General features: G+C 38.0%; 1 protein-coding gene across 2 annotated transcripts in view; it reads right to left on the bottom strand.

The window, feature by feature from the left end:
- Positions 1 to 23,836, bottom strand: part of LOC145443718 (uncharacterized) — a 441,881-nt gene that overhangs the window by 95,688 nt on the left and 322,357 nt on the right. Inside the window, exon 1 of one of the 2 annotated variants that reach the window (XM_080321672.1) lies at positions 15,109 to 15,112. The exons of the other annotated variant lie outside the window; for it this stretch is intronic. The gene's annotated coding sequence lies outside the window, so the exon portion shown is untranslated. Of the gene's footprint in view, positions 1 to 15,108; positions 15,113 to 23,836 lie in introns of those variants that run through there. 2 annotated transcript variants of the gene reach the window in all.

Genomic DNA, 23,836 nt, shown 5'->3' with positions numbered 1-23,836 from the left:
GCGTGTTAACTAGTTGTATCGAGTTATCGAATGATTTTTTCCTTACATCAAAACAACTAGAATGTGTAACTACATTTAAAAACGTATCTAAATGAGCTCCGGGGCATTGTGATTATGCAGCATACCAAATTTCATCACACATTTCATGATGGAACAACTTTAAAACTAACGCAGTTCTATAGCAACTTTTGTACTCAACATGGAGTTAACACCGCTATTGCCTTCGCTCACTGATGAAAAAAAAATGAATGTCATTAAAGAAAGCAGATTTGTATGAAAACTCGTTAAATAGAAGTAAAAGTAGCCTAGAAACATGACTACTTACTGAAAAATCGTTACGTAGAAGCGGGGTAAGTCTACGAACATAACCACTTACTTATTTTGAAATCTCTACTTGTACTTGTATTCGTACTTTACCTTTACACGTCGTTTTTGTATAATGGAAACTAATTTCATTAGGAATAAAAAAAGCGCGAAAAATTACATTTTATCCCGGAACGTAGCAAGAAAAATCGTATAAATTTTGTAAAGTGGATAGAAAACTACACTATTCCGATGCAGTAAAGACTCTTACACTCTTGATTTTGTGCAGTATATACTAATTTTACATTGCGGAGTATTCCATAACGTTAATCCAGTGACCCTCCTTCTATTTTCAATCACGATCCGCTTATTATTCTAGGCTTCGAACCCCACAGCCAGTACGTTTTATGGGGATTAATATTTTTAGATTAAATATAGCGTATCGAGACTTCGTGAAACTTACTTGGAAATAGTTATTTCTAGCCTAATTTAATAGATTTCTCAGATATCGTAGCAACGGAACAGGCTTGAGCGAGCGGTTAAGGCGTTGGACTTAAGTTTCAATGAACAAGTGTTCTAAGTTACTCATGTTTTCAACACAACCTAAACGCAAAGCGCACGAATTTCCATACTGATCAAATACCACAAATTTTGCTGGCTTTCAGAGTTAGTAACCAAGCGCGTAACAGGATTTACCTAAAAAAGTCAGTACTCCAAAAAATTTCTAAACTATAGCTTTTGGGCGTTGGACTTAAGTTCCAATGAACAAGTGTTCACATAGGTTCGAATCCCACACCCACTACGTTTTACGAGAATTAATATTTTTAGATTCAAATTTAGCGTATTGAGTACTTTTTCTACCTTTTTCAGCGCATTAGAGACGTTTACACTATGGATTTCGTGAGCTTTACTTGAGTTTTATAAATTAACGTGAAAGTAGTCATTTCCGAGTAAGTAAAACGTTCGTATTGTAGGTTCATTTCTGCTTAATACTATAATTATCATGGAGTTGGAGCAGTCCAATATAAAAAACACCCGAAAGTATATGTTGCATATAGCTAAAAACCTAATTGAGTACCCTGAAGAAGTGCAAGTAGCACAGTTTGTGGTATTTCTATGACATCGAAATTTAGCTAACCAGAACTTATACTTGAGTACTCCGAAATGTACAAGTACTTCACCTTTACACGACGTTTCTGTAAAATGAATACTGATTTTATTAAAAAATAAAAAAGCACGAAAAATTACATTTTATCCCAAACCATCAGAATACTAAAGAAGCTTATCGCGTATATGGACCTAATACTAAAGTGTTTATGATTTCAGTTCGCTTCAACTTTATGACATTTTCAGTATTAAACAGAAGTATAGGCCTAGAATGCTAACTTTCTTCGTAAATTGCTCCTTCTGCCTTAATTTAACGGATTTATCTGAGATCATTGCTTTACTTAATCTCTCCGAAATGTGCATTATACTAGTACGTCACCATTGATACGCAGATGTAGGGCATTATGGCAATGCAGCATGCTAAATTTCATCACACATCTAATGATGGAGCACCTTTAAAACTAACGCAGTCGAATACCGACTTTTACGCATATCTGTTTTGCGTGAACATAGCATATACCTATACATAGTCAATTTTAATAGCAGAATTACCGTGTTAAACATTGAATTCCCGCCTTGAAAGTTGGTACGCGGTTATAGGACATTACAAAAATGCACGATACCAAATCCCATCACACATTTCATGATGGAACAACTTTAAAACTAACGCGGCTCTGCATCGACTTTTTGCGTACATCTGTTTTGCGGGAGCGTATAGCACGTACCCATACATAGCCAACTTTAATAACGGAATTACCCTGCTTAACATTGAATCCCAACTCTAAACTTGATACGTAGTTGTAGGGCATTATGGCAATGCACCATGCTAAATTTCATCACACATCTAATGATGGAACACCTTTGAAACTATCGCAGTCGAATACTGACTTTTACGCATATCTGCTTTTCGTGAACATAGCATATAGGCCTACCCATACATAGTCAATTTTAATAACAGAAGTAGCATGCTAAACATTAAATTCTCACCTTGAACGTTGGTACGCAGTTGTAGGACATAATAACAATGCACCATACCAAATTTCGTCAGACATTTCCTGATGTAACACCTTTAAAACCAATGCAGTTCTATACAGACTTTTGGCTAAATCTGTTTTTCCGTAGCGTAGCACGTAGCAATACATAGTCAACTTTAATAACGGAATTACCATGCTAATACTCGACTCGCCACTTGAAACTCGGTACGCAGTTGTAAGACATTATGACAATGCACCATGTCAACTTTTGTTACGCATTTCATGATTGAACAAATTATAAACTAACGCAGTTCTATACCGACTTTTGCGGGAGCGTAGCACGTACCTATGCATACTCAACTTTAATAACGGAATTACCAAGCTAAACATTGAATGCGCAACTTGAAGATTGGTTCACAGGTGTAGGACATTATGACAATGGAACATATCAAATTTCATCACAAATTTCATGATGGAACACCTTTAAAACTAACGCAGTTCTATACCAACTTAGCGTGAATCTGTTCGCAGGAGCGTAGCACGTAGGCTACCTATGCCTGATCAACTTTAGTGATGGAATTACATATGTAGGCCTAATTAAGTTGCAACACTTTTACAATGATTCGTCTTGCTTCCTATAACATCCCACTCGATTCCCGCGTTATTAGGCTGCAATCTCTGCCATGTCTTGACGCCTACGGGACTCTGCAAATTTTTTCGATTTATTCTGTCCGTTTCAATTTAAGATAAGGAAGCCCATTTCACTTAATGAATCGATGCCTACGGTACTCTACAAAATTTTCTGATTAATTCTCTCTAAGCTTATCAATCATAAGAAAGATGATTTGACACCTAAAGTACGAAATACTTGTTCGCTTGAGCTAAGCCACAGCGCTTGGAGCGGAATTTTACGGGGTATGTGGACTCATTTCGTAGGGCTCTATCCCATAGGAGCATACTTTACGCTCCAATTCGATTCCCACACATTCCATATAATTACTAACAGAACCATTGAGTACCAGCCTTGACCCGACAGTACGACGGAGACTATCAAAATATCGAGAGAAGCCCTCTATTCTTTTCTGAAACAATCAAGGTTTTATCAGGACTTCCCTTCATATAAACTCCAGCAGAATCACTAATAACCTCTCAAGTTTACTCAATTTACTTTAATCTGATACTCGTGTACCAAATCCCTATTTTCCGCAAGTATGATAGAGGCTATCGCTCGACACTCAACGATTCGTGATTTTGCTGGAATACAAGTACAATTAGGGATTGAAAAGTAACTGATATAGGTGGTTATGTTGGTAGGATATTTACACTTCTACTTACCGGTTTTCAGGAGAAACTACCTACTTTTAGGACTTTATATTTCAAAGTAGTTTGAGGTTACGTTTGTATCACCTTGACAAGTAACATTCCCGCGCGCGTCTTAGTATTGGGTGGTAGGGTTAGGAAGTGTTTTGTTTAAGAGCGCGCGGGAATGTTACTTGTCAAGGTGATACAAACGTAACCAACGTTCAAGGCGAGAATTTAATGTTTAGCATGCTACTTCTGTTATTAAAATTGACTATGTATGGGTAGGCCTATATGCTATGTTCACGAAAAGCAGATACGCGTAAAAGTCAGTATTCGACTGCGATAGTTTCAAAGGTGTTCCATCATTAGATGTGTGATGAAATTTAGCATGGTGCATTGCCATAATGCCCTACAACTACGTATCAAGTTTAGAGTTGGGATTCAATGTTAAGCAGGGTAATTCCGTTATTAAAGTTGGCTATGTATGGGTACGTGCTATACGCTCCCGCAAAACAGATGTACGCAAAAAGTCGATGCAGAGCCGCGTTAGTTTTAAAGTTGTTCCATCATGAAATGTGTGATGGGATTTGGTATCGTGCATTTTTGTAATGTCCTATAACCGCGTACCAACTTTCAAGGCGGGAATTCAATGTTTAACACGGTAATTCTGCTATTAAAATTGACTATGTATAGGTATATGCTATGTTCACGCAAAACAGATATGCGTAAAAGTCGGTATTCGACTGCGTTAGTTTTAAAGGTGCTCCATCATTAGATGTGTGATGAAATTTAGCATGCTGCATTGCCATAATGCCCTACATCTGCGTATCAATGGTGACGTACTAGTATAATGCACATTTCGGAGAGATTAAGTAAAGCAATGATCTCAGATAAATCCGTTAAATTAAGGCAGAAGGAGCAATTTACGAAGAAAGTTAGCATTCTAGGCCTATACTTCTGTTTAATACTGAAAATGTCATAAAGTTGAAGCGAACTGAAATCATAAACACTTTAGCATTAGGTCCATATACGCGATAAGCTTCTTTAGTATTGTGATGGTTTGGGATAAAATGTAATTTTTCGTGCTTTTTTATTTTTTAATAAAATCAGTATTCATTTTACAGAAACGTCGTGTAAAGGTAAAGTACTTGTACATTTCGGAGTACTCAAGTATAAGTTCTGGTTAGCTAAATTTCGATGTCATAGAAATACCACAAACTGTGCTACTTGCACTTCTTCAGGGTACTCAATTAGGTTTTTAGCTATATGCAACATATACTTTCGGGTGTTTTTTATATTGGACTGCTCCAACTCCATGATAATTATAGTATTAAGCAGAAATGAACCTACAATACGAACGTTTTACTTACTCGGAAATGACTACTTTCACGTTAATTTATAAAACTCAAGTAAAGCTCACGAAATCCATAGTGTAAACGTCTCTAATGCGCTGAAAAAGGTAGAAAAAGTACTCAATACGCTAAATTTGAATCTAAAAATATTAATTCTCGTAAACCGTAGTGGGTGTGGGATTCGAACCTATGTGAACACTTGTTCATTGGAACTTAAGTCCAACGCCCAAAAGCTATAGTTTAGAAATTTTTTGGAGTACTAACTTTTTTAGGTAAATCCTGTTACGCGCTTGGTTACTAACTCTGAAAGCCAGCAAAATTTGTGGTATTTGATCAGTATGGAAATTCGTGCGCTTTGCGTTTAGGTTGTGTTGAAAACATGAGTAACTTAGAACACTTGTTCATTGAAACTTAAGTCCAACGCCTTAACCGCTCGCTCAAGCCTGTTCCGTTGCTACGATATCTGAGAAATCTATTAAATTAGGCTAGAAATAACTATTTCCAAGTAAGTTTCACGAAGTCTCGATACGCTACATTTAATCTAAAAATATTAATCCCCATAAAACGTACTGGCTGTGGGGTTCGAAGCCTAGAATAATAAGCGGATCGTGATTGAAAATAGAAGGAGGGTCACTGGATTAACGTTATGGAATACTCCGCAATGTAAAATTAGTATATACTGCACAAAATCAAGAGTGTAAGAGTCTTTACTGCGTCGGAATAGTGTAGTTTTCTATCCACTTTACAAAATTTATACGATTTTTCTTGCTACGTTCCGGGATAAAATGTAATTTTTCGCGCTTTTTTTATTCCTAATAAAATTAGTTTCCATTATACAAAAACGACGTGTAAAGGTAAAGTACGAATACAAGTACAAGTAGAGATTTCAAAGTAAGTAAGTGGTTATGTTCGTAGACTTACCCCGCTTCTACGTAACGATTTTTCAGTAAGTAGTCATGTTTCTAGGCTACTTTTACTTCTATTTAACGAGTTTTCATACAAATCTGCTTTCTTTAATGACATTCATTTTTTTTTCATCAGTGAGCGAAGGCAATAGCGGTGTTAACTCCATGTTGAGTACAAAAGTTGCTATAGAACTGCGTTAGTTTTAAAGTTGTTCCATCATGAAATGTGTGATGAAATTTGGTATGCTGCATAATCACAATGCCCCGGAGCTCATTTAGATACGTTTTTAAATGTAGTTACACATTCTAGTTGTTTTGATGTAAGGAAAAAATCATTCGATAACTCGATACAACTAGTTAACACGCGTCGATGTAACTTTCCTCATTTGTATGCATAGCCTACGCGAAATTGGTTACCGAATTTTTCGATTATATTTATATTCCGTATTTTATTTAAAACTGAAACTGTTAAGTATACTACTTAAAGTGTTATAAAATGTGAAAAAGTGTACAAGTAGAATTATTATTATGTCATGAATAAGTAGTTTACGAATTCATACGATTTTTCTTGTAGCGTTCCGGGATAAAATGTAATTTTTCGCTCTTTTTTATGTTTTATTGTTTCAATAAAATTAGTATTCATTTTACAAAAAACGTCGTGTAAAGGTAAAGTACTTGTACATTTCGTAGTGCTCAGGTATAAGTTTTGAAACTATTACCTTGATAAAATTTTCAGAATAGAGACTTTTGCGTAAAGTCTGTCTTGCATTTAGTTGCCAGCCCCGAAAGCAAGCAAACTTTGTGGTATTTGCGCAACATCAAAATCGATAAAGTAGTCTAAAACCTAGTCAATTTGTACGTGGAGGGAGTACATAGCGAAGTACTTGTACATTTTGGAGTACTGAAGTATACGTTTGGCCTGCTCTCGCTATACTTAATGAATCATTCTTGTGTCATAAACACTTGAGTAGTTGGTGTGTGTAGACAAAAACCTACTTGAATTTACTAGGTACATAATAACGCAAGTTAACACAAGTTGGTTCGATCCTGAGCTTACGTGCACCAATTACTATAGCTACATAATACAACAACTTAACACTTGTAAAACACGATATTTGGTCCCGGAGAACTGACGATATAGTTTCGAAGTCTCACTTCGTGGTATTACAATATACGCTTTAATCAACACAACGACTCGACACAGGAAAAAAACTTTCACGTTATTCAATAAGTCGATTCTCGAGACTTGTTGCTTGTGTGATTTACCACCGCTGTGCAAAGGGTTAGGAACGTTAGAAATGTAGTTCCACATACTATTTGTTTTGACGCAAGGGAAAATCATTCGATCACTCGACACTTCTCGTTAGTAAAGTAAATTGTTGTATAATATTTTCTAAAATACAAACTCGGACGAAATCATGAATATGTAGGACTTACCTTAAACATATATTGTGCACATACAGCTTTGTTACAAGAACTACGATATTTCTGTAAGTAGTGGGTCTGTGTTGGGTTATTTGAATACTAGGATACGTGATCATTCATGTAAAAAAGTTATCTTGATATCAAAAACATTTTGTAGAGACTATATCATTCTATAGTTTGAAAACGCGTCCATTCATTCTTCAGTTTCGTAGTACGCGAATATCGGGTAAAGTCGATCACTCATTTATCAGCAGTAAATTTCTAGTAAAGTACAATAAGTGATGATGTCCGAGCGGCTAAACAAGTAAGTATCGACTTCTTCCGAGTACTCAAGTACGTTTTTTACCTACATGCACCAAATATTCTCAAGTGTTTATGGTATTGTACTGCTTCAAATCCATTATAGTTTCAGAATTAAGCAGAAAATACCCGGAATACTGACGTTTTACTTAGTCGGAAATAGGTACTTAGTAGGTAAATACGTACTGGATGTGGGGTTCGAAGCCTAGACTAATAAGAGGAGCGTGATTGAAAATAGATGGAGGATCACTGGATTAAAGTTTACTGAATACCCCGCATTGTAAAATTAGTATATACTATACAAAATCGGAAGTATAGGTAGCCTATGTGCTACGCTCCCGCAAAACAGATTCACGCAAATGTCGGTATAGAACTGCGTTAGTTTTAAAGTTGTTTAATCATGAAATGCATAACCAAATTTAATATGGTACATTGTCATAATGTCTTACAACTGCGTACCTAGTTTCAAGGTGGGGGGGGGGGGAGTCGATTATTAACATGGCAATTCCGTTTTAAAGTTGTCTATGTATACGTACGTGCTGCGTTACGGAAAACAGATTAAGCCAAAAGTCAGTATAGAACTGCGTTGGTTTTAAAGGTGTTACATCATGAAATGTCTGACGAAATTTGGTATGGTGTATTTTCATATTATCCTACAACTGCGTACCAAGTTTCACGGTGGGGATTAGCGTGATAAAAGGTAATTTTTCGCTCTTTTTTTTATTTTTTCTTAAAATTAGTATTCATTTTACAAAAAACGTCGTGTATAGGTAAACTACTTGTACATTTCGTAGTGGTGAAGTATAAGTTTTTAAACTATTAACTAGCCAAAATTTTCAGAATATCAACTTTTGCGTGAAGTCTGTCTTGCATTCAGTTGTCGGCTCTGAAAGAAAGCAAAGTTTGTGGTATTTGCACAACATCGAAATTTGTACACTTCACGCTTATCTTATATCGAAAACATAAGTTAGTTAACAATATTTCGAATCATGGGTATGAATAATTTTTAAAAACCTAAATATGCCGCATCCAAACTTAAGTCTGTCTTGCATTTAGTTGCCAGCTCTGAAAGCAAGCAAAGTTTGTGGTATTTGCGCAACATCGAAAATCGATAAAGTAGTCGAAAGCGCTATTATCTACCAACAAGGTTTAAATGACTCGCCTCCAGCGTTTATTGATGATTTAATTATAATTACCCGTATTCTCGACATGCCAAAATCATGCATGTATTAGTATGAAGCCCAGATGCAGCAAAGTGTGTGTGAGACTACCTGTCAAAATTGCGCGAAGCGTCGACTCCAATTTCCTGGCTTATAGCAAACAACGACGGTGGAACTCCACTTCAGATGCAGCAAAGTATGTGCGACTACTTGTAAAAATTGCGCGAAGGTACATTTCCTGGCTTAAAACAAATACCGACGCTGAAATTCTACTTCAGATACAGAAAATGTGACAAGTCTGCTAGAATACCTGCATAATTTGTGTTAAGGTGCGACTCTAAATCTAAGGCTTTATTGCCAATACCGATGCTGGAATTGTGGTTCACGGTGGTGGAGTCTTGCATTGACATCATAGTTTTCGAAATTCATGTGCATAATCTGAATTTATATCCATGAAAGCAAGTTATTATGAAGTTTCGGAATTTAATCATCTAACGTAATCATCATAAAACTGCGACTATATAGTTCAACGTTGATGAGTATTATCCTAGAGGTCATGTTATCCGCTAAAATGCAAAGTAAAAATACACATAATAATATTATCTGGCGAATATAGCCACTTATCAAGTCGTCCCAAATACACATAGAATATCTCGCGAACATCCGTCGATTTAATTACCCTTATTCTAGTGACATGAAAATGACTGAATCGTATGAAATCTGGTGACTACAAGAATCGAACCTACAACCTAAATAGTCGCCTAATTCCTCTGTGATGATGTCGTGAAATCTAGTTCAACGTTAAGTGTATTATGTAAGAATTCATATTCTCAAAAACAGCTCAGTACGCATATTCTACGCAATAGATGTCGCATTAGTCCTAAATACACATAATAGACTGTCGGAGGAAAGTTTCGAGAGTGTAGCGGTGAGAGATGCTCATAAATACACATGGCGATAGTCTACCGTTGTCGCATTAGTCCTAAATACACATAATAGAATATCAAGGAAAAGTATCATCTAACGTATAATGAATGTTATTTATCTCTCGGAAGCATGGACCGGCCATAATCCGACGTTAATTATATTATGAGAGTGTTTACATTCTAAATAGCCTGAGGGGCGGGGCGTATAAAGTCGATACCCTCACTACTCACTCAAATGGGGTGTAGAGGGGTGTACCAGATCCTAATTACAATGAGCCGATGGCTAGCTATCACAAAGGCAGGTCTATTCGTCAGTACAGGTTGACGCACAGGTTAATGAGCAATATGGTGCGATGTTTATCTCAAGTGTAAAACTGAGCACCGCTAGATTGTGATGTCATAAGCAAATATTTCTCCTATTCATTTAGCCGTCTGCAATTCACCAATGGTTTCGTTCGGTGTTGGAAAGGATGTAGTTAACATGTGTTCAGCTAGCTATAGAGATTTGTCTTTTAGTGATTCTTAGGGAAACCGCCGCGACAGCTCAGACTTCTTGAATCGGTGCGTCCTTCTCGACGTTAATAAATACTGCAATGCACATAAATGAACTGACGTAGCCAGCCAGGGTCGAAGCAGCTTCCTTGTTGAGATCGAAATCCTATTGTTTTAAAACGCCGATTTTATGTCCAATATTTCGCCATACATTTGCAATTTAGTATTTTGTTATTAGTGGTGCAAATTAGCGACAAACGACAGTGTATAGCGACATGCGATCTGAGGTTACTGACATCTCTTGCAGCCCGTGTGCTACTATCGACTTTGTGTGGGGCAGGCTTGATACGCACTAGGCTGGTGTGCCTGCTATCTTCGCTGGTCTGAATTACCGCTTCTGCAGCAGGTAGCTTTACCTACTCTCTCATCGTTCGTAATGTCATGCTGTTTTGGGGCTGACACGAAATAAATTTTAATTTGCGTGGCGGGCGGCCTAACTGGCTGCAAATAGACTCTGAATCCCGTACTTGATTTGAGCTATTAATAAAACATAGAGATCAGAATAGGTGTGTCAAGGGTCGAGATATCAAAATATGGGTAATATCTGAATCATCTGAAGTTGCCAGAATTGCAGATCAGACTCGGAAATTTTGATTCGTGAAAATAATCCGTCGTCGCGGAGGTGGTGTACCTATTCGTTCGCGAAATGGAGTGATTGACAGCCGCTAATGCCTGGCCAGGGCATTGGCGAATAGTGAATACGTAGAGTATTACCCGAAGATCTCGAACTCGCGAATTAACAGCGCAGCGGAACTCGCTGAAATTTTATAATAGCGTTTGAATGTGGACGTTTTATAACGTCAGTTCTCCAACACGAGTAATATTGTGTGATCCAGGTATTGTCATGCTTTAGGCGTGTACTTAACTATATTGGTAAATTTGAAAGAGATTACAGCGGTTACCGTGTTCACGTGGTTGTTTGCCCCAATTTAAATAAACATGGACATACGTAAGTTCTTCACGAAGCCCAGCGTAAGTGAAAGTGATAATTCTATTGAATCACGCAAGCCAGGCAATGTTGGTGAAACATATACTGAGACAAATGCAGAACAGTGTCCTGAAAGTATCACCAGCAACTTGCAGCAGCAGAGATCTGATTCAACGAAAACCATTCGAAAGAAAATGTCCGGTGCCGCCAAGAAACGCAAATGGAATGATGATTACATCCGGTATGGATTTTATCGCACAAAAGAAGAAATGCTGAACCCTTATCCGCCAGCACGCTGTTTGTTTTGTCCTGTCGTCCTTAGTAATAGTAACCTGGCTCCGCGGCATCTAAACAAACATTTAAAAACACAAATCCTAGTCACCAAAACAAATCAAATGCATTTTTTGAGGAATCTCTGCGTCATCAACAGAAGCAAGTTTCTTGCTTTGAAAACGAAGTAAAAGGAGTGAAAAAAGAATTAGCGATCGTTTCCCTAAAAATGACTCATGTTCTACTGAAGAAAAAGCGGTCATACACAGAGTTGGAATCCGTAGTTCTTCCTTGTCTTGAAATCGCAGCTGACCATTTGCATGGAGGTGAAAAAGCTCTCAGGAAAGTAAGAGCCGTTCCATTATCAGACACTACAGTTAAACGGAGAAGCGATGATATTTCTCAGGATTTGCTGAAACAACTAGTTGTAAAGCTTAAGAATGCCACTGCCTATGGCATACAGCTTGATGAAACGACAGATATTTCAGATGAAGCGCAATTGATTGTATATTGTAGGTTCGCTGATGCAGAAGCAGAAACTATTGTCGAACATTTTTTGTGCTGTGTAAAAGTTGGAGTTCGTACCACAGCTCAAGCCATCTTTGGTACGTTGAATAAATTCGTTGTGGAATATACTCTCGATTGGAAAAAGTGTAGATCAGTCACTACTGACGGAGCAGCAGCCATGCAAGGTCGTACAAATGGAGTTGTTCAGAAAATTAAACAAGTCGCACCGGATTGTGTGTCAAATCACTGCATGATACATCGAGAGGCACTTGTAGTAAAGAAATTAAACCAAGAAAAAAAGGTGGAATGTCCTCTGGAGATTGTTCTTCATGATGTCGTCAAAATTGTAAATTTTATTCGTTCACATTCCAAGACACATAGAATGTTTTCAGATCTTTGCAAAGACATGGGAAAAGAAGTAATAAGGTTGTTATACCATACCGAGGTACGCTGGTTGTCCAGAGGAAAGGTCTTAAAGCGAGTATTTCAACTGCGGAAAGAGGTGCATTTTTTCCTGGTTCAAAAAGGGCATGTAATGGCTGCTAAATTTGAAGATATCTTTTGGGTTGCAAATCTGTCCTATTTAACTGCAATATTAGAGACCACCAATCAGTTGAATTTATCAATGCAAGGCAGAGGATTTGATGTATTTGAGGTTGCCAGCAAAGTTAAAGCTTCTAAATGTAAGTTGAAGTTATGGCAGAACAATGTTTCAAAATGTGATTATTCAGATTTTGAATGTTTGAACAATTTCATCAAGAACAGTAATTGGAAACCGATAACCCTAGCCTTGAATCAAAAGTAAAGTCGACCGTACATCAGCATCTCGATGTGCTGCAGCAGAATTTTGAAGCTTATTTTCCAGAGGACGAATATTTGGATCTTGACTCTCTATTGTGGATCGTGCAACCTTTCACAAATGAAAGGTCGGATTTGGGCAACTTGACCGGGGAACTTATTGAACTACGATCAGATTTGGTTCAAAAGGCAAAGTTCAAACAGCTCAAAAGCTACACTGATTTCTGGGTATCACTTCTTAAAATTCCGGAGTCTCAAAATCTGAGTCAAAAAGCGATTACGATTCTTGTTCGCATGCCTACGACATATCTTGTTCCACGTCAAAAAAGGTTGAAGAGCACTGGTCTATAAGATGCAGTTGACCTTTAAGCCAAACCTGAGTCACAAGTAACAAGTATACAATCAGTCAAAATTCACTGTGAGGCCACATGAAATACCACCACGAATGATTCACCGATAGTGCTGCGCTTGCATAATACGCATCACAAAGAATTATTTAACCACTGCATAGGCCTACCGGTATGCTACCTCATGCTATAATCCAGTCAGAACGACAGCCAAACAGCAACGCCACTGCAAAATATAGTCCCTAGCATTAGCTAATCACGGCATCATTCTATAACATTTCAAACGCGGCGACCAGCTCAAAAACTACATCTCAAGCGTGATGGGTCTGCTACAGAGTAGTTCAATCACATTATTGTAGCCTGTTTAATATAGGGTTACCATATTTCTGTGACCCAAATTCCGGACACACTTTATCGCCCACTAGCGGATTTAAAAATGAGTTGTGACGTCACACTAGCAAAGCTTTGCTCATAGACCTAAGGTGGTCACGATCCAGTTCGGGAGGATGTGGCTGTGTGCTGTGTAATCGGGACCGAAAGCACATGTTTTAGGCCCCTTCCCGCCCAAATCAACAATGATTTTGAGCCCACCATTGGGTAATCGATGCCACTTCTGGGGGGCTTGCTATATGAATCTGGTTTCTATATGCATGTTGTCGTTAAATTTTTTGAATGAATTCTGTCGATAATTTTTGTTGTTCGGTTGTTCCATATATTACTATATATCAGTGCTCTTCAACCTTTTTTGACGTGGTACACCCTTTTAACGTTTTCTCCAAACTCGTACACCCCTGTTCATATAAAACACCCAAGTCGGTAAAGGGCCTAATTATCATAAGGATTAGCAAGCTATAGGAGCTGCTAAATACTAATTAGGACTCGAGATTACCGTATTATCTAATATATCGATAAAGCGTAACGACACATGTCTGTTATGTCACTTTTAAATACATTTGTTGTACATGTTTTTTTTATCGAAATTGCCTAGCTAGTCCAAAGGATCTCATTAAAAGACTACTCGCAATCTTGTGGCGTTTGTAATTGACGAAAATGATTATATAACGAACGAATTTATGGACCAATGTGCATTCAAATACAAATTACAAAATAATGCCAGACATTCAATGCGACCGTTGCTGCTGTATTTCGTCCGCCAGCTGCGCGAAGTTAGGCAGTAGCCTTTTTTCGAGTGCTCCTCTCATAAGCATATCGACATCCTTGATGCAATTTCTTTTTTTCGATTTAATTTGAACTAGTGCCGAAAATCTTTGCTCGCAAAGATATGTCGTAGGCATGCGAACAAGAATCGTAATCGCTTTTTGACTCAGATTTTGATACTCCGGAATTTTAAGAAGTGATACCCAGAAATCAGTGTAGCTTTTGAGCTGTTTGAACTTTGCCTTTTGAACCAAATCTGATCGTAGTTCAATAAGTTCCCCGGTCAAGTTGCCCAAATCCAACCTTTCATTTGTGAAAGGTTGCACGATCCACAATAGAGAGTCAAGATCCAAATATTCGTCCTCTGGAAAATAAGCTTCAAAATTCTGCTGCAGCACATCGAGATGCTGATGTACGGTCGACTTTACTTTTGATTCAAGGCTAGGGTTATCGGTTTCCAATTACTGTTCTTGATGAAATTGTTCAAACATTCAAAATCTGAATAATCACATTTTGAAACATTGTTCTGCCATAACTTCAACTTACATTTAGAAGCTTTAACTTTGCTGGCAACCTCAAATACATCAAATCCTCTGCCTTGCATTGATAAATTCAACTGATTGGTGGTCTCTAATATTGCAGTTAAATAGGACAGATTTGCAACCCAAAAGATATCTTCAAATTTAGCAGCCATTACATGCCCTTTTTGAACCAGGAAAAAATGCACCTCTTTCCGCAGTTGAAATACTCGCTTTAAGACCTTTCCTCTGGATAACCAGCGTACCTCGGTATGGTATAACAACCTTATTACTTCTTTTCCCATGTCTTTGCAAAGATCTGAAAATATTCTATGTGTCTTGGAATGTGAACGAATAAAATTTACAATTTTGACGACATCATGAAGAACAATCTCCAGAGGACATTCCACCTTTTTTTCTTCGTTTAATTTCTTTACTACAAGTGCCTCTCGATGTATCATGCAGTGCTTTGACACACAATCCGGTGCGACTTGTTTAATTTTCTGAACAACTCCATTTGTACGACCTTGCATGGCTGCTGCTCCGTCAGTAGTGACTGATCTACACTTTTTCCAATCGAGAGTATGTTCCACAACGAATTTATTCAACGTACCAAAGGTGGCTTGAGCTGTGATACGAACTCCAACTTTTACACAGCACAAAAAATGTTCGACAATAGTTTCTGCTTCTGCATCAGCGAACCTACAATATACAATCAATTGCGCTTCATCTGAAATATCTGTCGTTTCATCAAGCTGTATGCCATAGGCAGTGGCATTCTTAAGCTTTACAACTAGTTGTTTCAGCAAATCCTGAGAAATATCATCGCTTCTCCGTTTAACTGTAGTGTCTGATAATGGAACGGCTCTTACTTTCCTGAGAGCTTTTTCACCTCCATGCAAATGGTCAGCTGCGATTTCAAGACAAGGAAGAACTACGGATTCCAACTCTGTGTATGGCCGCTTTTTCTTCAGTAGAACATGAGTCATTTTTAGGGAAACGATCGCCAATTCTTTTTTCACTCCTTTTACTTCGTTTTCAAAGCAAGAAACTTGCTTCTGTTGATGACGCAGAGATTCCTCAAAAAATGCATTTGATTTGTTTTGGTGACTAGGATGTTGTGTTTTTAAATGTTTGTTTAGATGCCGCGGAGCCAGGTTACTATTACTAAGGACGACAGGACAAAACAAACAGCGTGCTGGCGGATAAGGGTTCAGCATTTCTTCTTTTGTGCGATAAAATCCATACCGGATGTAATCATCATTCCATTTGCGTTTCTTGGCGGCACCGGACATTTTCTTTCGAATGGTTTTCGTTGAATCAGATCTCTGCTGCTGCAAGTTGCTGGTGATACTTTCAGGACACTGTTCTGCATTTGTCTCAGTATATGTTTCACCAACATTGCCTGGCTTGCGTGATTCAATACAATTATCACTTTCACTTACGCTGGGCTTCGTGAAGAACTTACGTATGTCCATGTTTATTTAAATTGGGGCAAACAACCACGTGAACACGGTAACCGCTGTAATCTCTTTCAAATTTACCAATATAGTTAAGTACACGCCTAAAGCATGACAATACCTAGATCACACAATATTACTCGTGTTGGAGAACTGACGTTATAAAACGTCCACATTCAAACGCTATTATAAAATTTCAGCGAGTTCCGCTGCGCTGTTAATTCGCAAGTTCGAGATCTCCGGGTAATACTCTACGTATTCACTATTCGCCAATGCCCTGGCCAGGCATTAGCGGCTGTCAATCACTCCATTTCGCGAACGAATAGGTACACCACCTCCGCGACGACGGATTATTTTCACGAATCAAAATTTCCGAGTCTGATCTGCAATTCTGGCAACTTCAGATGATTCAGATATTTCCCATATTTTGATATCTCGACCCTTGACACACCTATTCTGATCTCTATGTTTTATTAATAGCTCAAATCAAGTACGGGATTCAGAGTCTATTTGCAGCCAGTTAGGCCGCCCGCCACGCAAATTAAAATTTATTTCGTGTCAGCCCCAAAACAGCATGACATTACGAACGATGAGAGAGTAGGTAAAGCTACCTGCTGCAGAAGCGGTAATTCAGACCAGCGAAGATAGCAGGCACACCAGCCTAGTGCGTATCAAGCCTGCCCCACACAAAGTCGATAGTAGCACACGGGCTGCAAGAGATGTCAGTAACCTCAGATCGCATGTCGCTATACACTGTCGTTTGTCGCTAATTTGCACCACTAATAACAAAATACTAAATTGCAAATGTATGGCGAAATATTGGACATAAAATCGGCGTTTTAAAACAATAGGATTTCGATCTCAACAAGGAAGCTGCTTCGACCCTGGCTGGCTACGTCAGTTCATTTATGTGCATTGCAGTATTTATTAACGTCGAGAAGGACGCACCGATTCAAGAAGTCTGAGCTGTCGCGACGGTTTCCCTAAGAATCACTAAAAGACAAATCTCTATAGCTAGCTGAACACATGTTAACTACATCCTTTCCAACACCGAACGAAACCATTGGTGAATTGCAGACGGCTAAATGAATAGGAGAAATATTTGCTTATGACATCACAATCTAGCGGTGCTCAGTTTTACACTTGAGATAAACATCGCACCATATTGCTCATTAACCTGTGCGTCAACCTGTACTGACGAATAGACCTGCCTTTGTGATAGCTAGCCATCGGCTCATTGTAATTAGGATCTGGTACACCCCTCTACACCCCATCCGAGTGGTACACCCTTTGCAAATTCTGGTACACCCTAGGGTGTACGACCACCCCGGTTGAAGAGCACTGGCTTAGATTATACCACAAAGCAAGAAAAGTTGTAACATTTGAGTTTTTGAGAGTATGTCTCATATGTCCCCAGGTCATGTGCCTTTGGACCAGAGTTGGATCAATTGTAATTTGTAATTGTAATTGAATGTAATTAATTACATTTTTCAATGTAATTGTAATGTAATTGTAATTGAAGCATTTCTATTTTGTGTAATTGTAATTGTAATTGTAATTTGACAAAAATTTTGCTCAATTACAATTTCAATTACATTAAATTGCTATTGAGACCTGACAAGCACATATAAAATAATTGACCTATAATGCATTCTCTTTTAATGTCGACAAGGAATTTGGTGGATCCATTCGCGGAAGCCCTTGACTGCGCCCTTGCGGGCGAAGTTTTTTTCTATTTTTACCGCTATGCTGGCCTAGGCTGCCATTGTATACAATTTTTAGATTACTAACCAACGGATGTATTCGCAACACGTGACTCACGATTGAATACGCCGAGAAGCGAACTGTTGAGCCGGCTAAAAGCAGCAGAATTGATATTCCCATAGCTGGCGATCCAAGCGTCGAAATTTGATATGTATGGTCCTAATCGAAAGCTAGTGTCGCACTGATTCCGCAATAAAAGTATATTTCCAGGCAATGGTACCATCCCAAAATAGTCGTGAAAGTCTGGGAATCGGCATTGTTCTGAACAATCGCTAGGCGTAATTGGTAATTCTTGTGGTCATGCTGCTGCAGCGCTCTCACTTTTCAGAACAGTCGGCCTTAAACGGCTATTTTGGAGCAGTTACATTGCCCTGACGAGATTTTATTTTGTATTTTCGGAATTAGTATATCAATAGCTTACGATAAAGAACAAATACATCAAATTTGGACGCATGGATCGCCAGCTTTAGGACCACAAAGTTTGCTGCTTTTAGCCGGCTCTGCAGTACGTTTGTCGGTGCATTCATCCGTGACTCACATCTTGGGCATCTATCCGTGGGTTGGCAATCTACAATACGATTTCAGATCACGATGCTGCATCGTTATTTCGTTTGGCTAACTAACCAGACCACTGGATATTTTATAACGTCTTATCTGACAAAGCACGGTTTTTTTTCACTCCTCATCCTAATTCCTACGTCCCTCGATAAAAATAATATTATTTCTTTAATTATATACTATATACCAGTGGTCGGGAACCTATGGCTGGCGAGCCATACATGGCTCTTTTGGGTATAAGATATGGCTCTTTGCCAAATATTTATTTTTGTACCGAATTGATCAATATTGCAGCGACTTGTTGGTAAATCTTCATCTCGGCCGGAATAATTATTCTCGTGGCAATATAAACATGTTTTTGGGAGTCAAAGACAATGTTTTCTTCAGGTTTAGGGGCTAAAACCCCCTATTTTAAAAATCATCAAATTTTAGTTACTGTGACGCCGGCGGCCAATATCACTCGCGAATTCTATGTACCCGACTCGAAATCTTGAATTGTGCGATACGTTGATTAATCAAAGAGCATATAGCAGACATGGCGACGCCCATTTCAATACGCAGTTTTCAAATACGCATTGACTTAATTGATTCATTGATCTATGGCGCGAAATGAACGGTTGTGGATGTGACAATTACAAACTCGAATTACAAACAACGTCATAGCTATCCACGTTCTCGATTGGTAAGTAGCTCTGTGTAGTACCGGCGATAAAATGTAGGCGTGTAGCGCAACGTTATGTTACCGCCGAATACTTTGAGAATTGGGAAATCGGTACGTATTTAGATTTTCGGAATCAGTGTGACAGTCACATTCGATTAATATCAGTTATAATAATTTCTATGCTACTTACGATGAATTGTGTTATCAATGGTGAGACTTGGCCCGTCTGTGCCTTACCTCTCGTTTCGAGCTTTATTTTCGAACAAAAAATAACAGTTTTTACAGAGAAATTATTGCGCTTACGAGAAATCCCATGTAGTGAGCTCGCATTAGTACTACCATGACGTCACGACTTTTCAATTGTGACGTAACAGTTGATTGGAATGTATGGCTCTTTGGGAGTTGAGATGGAAAAAATAGGGTCAATATGGCTCTTCGGACAAAAAAGGTTCCCGACCACTGCTATATACGCAAATCCAACACGTGCATATGTTATAATACTTTTTCAACGACATACTGCACCCTATCCTTAATCCTAACCCATAGGAAATTAGGTAAATAACATTTTACATTTCCAATTACGTGAGCCATAATTACCAAGCATACAAAACACGCTTATATTACGTCACACTGACATCTCACATAGCATACTATGTACGCACATAAACGCATTTATTACCACACAATCTGAACTAGACTTGAATTGTTGTTAAATACGACGCTACGGTTGTCAAGGAGCACGGTTGAATTTATGATTATTCAATTACATGTTCAACAGCAGCAATTGTAATTGTAATTGTAATGTAATTGAAGCATGCAAGGAGTAATTGTAATTGTAATTGTAATTTGATATTTTTAGCATGAAGTAATTGTAATTGTAATGTATTGAAACATTCATGAAAGTAATTGTAATTGTAATGTAATTGAACTGAAATAATTGTAATTGATCCAACTCTGCTTTGGACCCACCGGGTGGGGACCGATGATACGTTCGAGCAACAAATTTTGAACGTTCATGAATATTTTTTGAAAAGACGGATAAGCATGTATATGTGGGCGATAGGTAGAGCTTGTATCAGAGTGTCGAGCAAGCAAAAGATCTGCTGTTATATGCTGAACATTTTGGGACCAGATATCATTTTCCAATTTCTGATCCATCGGTACCACATCTCCCATACTATACCATATGGCTGTTCTGTGTTATTAAAGAAAGCGTATACACTATACAGTATACTGTAATAAAACGACAAATGTACTGTATACTGTATACTGTTCACTCTATACTGTATACTGTATACTGTATACTGTATACTGTTTACTGTATACTGTATACTGTAACAAAACGGCAAATGTACTGTCATGACCATAATTTTCACGTAATACCTCAATAAATGATAAGCGATGACATTACATCAAATGAACCAGACGTGTCGCGCACTTCATTATGTCATTGTTTTGACATAGTAAGCACGGCAAGTGTTCGTGAGTTCGTACATTGCTTGCATGATAAAATTCACAGTGCAAAGCCTTCATCTTCAAGTGTCACATCACATTGACATCGACAATTAAAAATATAGAATGCCTACTTTGATGAGAAGGCTTCCGACCCGGGTCCGTATACTTTGTGAATGTCGGCAATGTCGCGCAATGTCGGAATGTTTATTACCAGATAAGTCAATTACGAAGTATTTTAAGTTAGTTGGTGTAAGATAACGATTTTGAGTTAGTTGGTGTAAGATATTTTAAATGGGCGCAGAATTATCGACATTGCGCCGGCATTGTCGACATTGCGTCGGCATTATCGACATTGCAGCAACATCATCGACATTGCTATCTGTCAAGTATGACATCAGTAATAATTATTGGAATATAATAGGCTTACCATATTTTGGAAATGTAAAAAGAGGACACTTTTTCAGAAATTTGCAAGATGAAAAACCGGAGTGTAGAATTCTCAAAAACCGGTGAATTTTTCCCACTTTGTGATCGGTTGACTAAAAAAAAGGTCATCTCTTCCGCTCAGAGCTCAAAATACCGTATTTTTCTCCACATTGCTAGGTGGATGACTAAAATAAAAAAAACAAGGTCATCTTTTCGCTCAGAGCTAAAATCACCGTTTTTCACTCCGAAAAAACCGTCGGAGCTTCACTTCTGTGCTAATTTGCGGCATATCACTTGCAATTTGCTCTAAATCTTACCTATATTTTCAAAAAAGAGGACAAAATCTCAAAAAAGAGGACAAAAGGGCGTCCTCCGAGGACACTTTCAAAAAAGTCAAAAAAGAGGACAAATCCTCTTAATAGTGTTCCTTTTCTATCTACTTTACAAGATTCTATGTAGAAGTTCAGTGAAAGTGTAAGAGTTTAGGAAAAGCAGTTTTTGATAATAGCACTTGTCAAGGTGATACAAACGTAACCTCAAACTACTTTAAAATATAAAGTCCTAAAAGTAGGTAGTTTCTCCTGAAAACCGATCAGTAGAAGTGTAAGTAATCTACAAACATAACCACCTATATTAGTTACTTTTAAATCCCTAATTGTACTTGTATTCCAGCAAAATTACGAAATGTTGAGTATCGTGCGATAGCCACTTTCATACTTGCGGAAAATAGGGTTTTAGTACTCGAGTATCAAATTAGAGTAAATTGAGTAAACTTGAGAGGTTATTAGCGATTCTGCTGGAGTTCATATGAAGGGAAGTCCTGATAAAACCTTGATTATTTCAGAAGATAATAGAGGACTCCTTTCGATATTTTGATAGTCTCCGTCGTACTGCCGGATGTCATGAAATCGTATACATGCCATCTGGTACTACGCAAATTTTCAAGGCCGGTACTTAATGATTCTGTTAGTAATTATATGGAATGTGTGGGAATCGAATTGGAGCGTAAAGTATGCTCCTATGGCATAGAGCCCTTCGAAATGAGTCCACATACCTCGTAAAATTCCACTCCAAGCGCTGCGGCTTAGCTCAAGCGAACAAGTATTTCGTCCTTTAGGAGTCGAATCATCTTTATTATGATAAATTAACATAGGGAGAATTAATCAGAAAATTTTGTAGAGTACCGTAGGCATCGATACATTGAGTAAAATGGGCTTCCTTATCTTAAATTAAAACGGGCAGAATAAATCGAAACAATTTGCAGAGTACCGTAGAGGCTTCAAGACATAGCTCAGGCTGAGATCACAGCCTAATAACGAGGGCTTCGAGTGGGATGTTATAGGAAGCAAGACGAATCATTGTAGAAGTGTTGAAACTTAATTACATCTGTTATTCCGTCATTAAAGTTGACTACGCATAGGTATGTGCTACGCTCCCGCAAAACAGATTCACGCGAAGTCGGTATAGAACTGCGTTAGTTTTAAAGGTGTTCCATCATGAAATGTGTTACATTGTCATAATGTCTTAGAACTGTGTACCGAGTTTCAGGGTGGGGACTCGATTATTAACATGGTCATTCTGTTATTAAACTTGACTATGCATAGGTACGTGCTACGCTACCGAAAAACAGATTTACGCAAAAGTCTGTAGAGAACTGCGTTAGTTTTAAAGGTGTTACATCCTGAAATGTGTGACGAAATTTGGCATGATGCATTTTTAATATGTCCTACAACTACGTATCAACCTTCAAGGTGAGAATTTAATGTTTAGCATGCTAATTCTGTTATTAAAATTGACTATGTGTAGGTATATGCTATGTTCACGCAAAACAGATATGCGTAAAAGTCGGTATTCGACTGCGTTAGTTTTAGAGGTGTTCCATCATTAGATGTGTGATGAAATTTAGCATGGTGCATTGCCATATTGTCCTACAACTACATATCAAGTTTCGAGTTGGGATTCAATGTTAAGCATGGTAATTCCGTTATTAAAGTTGACTATGTATAGGTACGTGCTATACACTCCCGCAAAACAGATGTATGCAAAAGGTCGATGTAGGGCCGCGTTAGTTTTAAAGTTGTTCCATCATGAAATGTGTGACGAAATTTGGTATGCTGCATAATCACAATGTCTTGCAACTACTTACTAAGTTTCAAGTTGAGGAGTCACATATTGGCATGGTAATTCCGTTATTAAAGCTGACTATGTATAGGTGCACGCTACCGAAAAACAGATTTACGCAAAAGTTGGTATAGAACTGCGTTAGTTTTAAAGTTGATCCATCATGAAATATGTGACGAAATTTGGTATTCCGCATAATCACAATGTCCTACAACTACATAGCAAGTTTCAAGGTGAGGAGTCACATATTAACTTTAGTATTCTGATGGAGTACAAGTACTTGGCTACTTATCAACTTTGAAGGCTGGCGCAGTTTGTGGTGTGATACTTTCACGTTATTTAATAACTCGATTCTCGAAACTTCAGACCTCAAGCTACGTGAACACTTGTTCATTGGAACTTGAGTCCAACACCAAAAAGCTCTACTTTACAAAATTTTCGGAGTACCGATTTTTTGGGTAAATTCTGTTATGCGCTTAGTTACTAACTCTGAAAGCAAGCAAAGTTTGTGGTATTTGATCAACATGGAAATTCGTGCACTTTGCGATGATAATTTAAA

The sequence above is a fragment of the Botryllus schlosseri genome, chromosome 7 (assembly GCF_051294905.1).
Source record: "Botryllus schlosseri isolate E-star chromosome 7, Bs_hap1, whole genome shotgun sequence".
NCBI lineage: Eukaryota > Metazoa > Chordata > Ascidiacea > Stolidobranchia > Styelidae > Botryllus > Botryllus schlosseri.
Note: the sequence above shows the minus strand (reverse complement) of the source record. Positions and strands in the feature narration are given on the sequence as shown.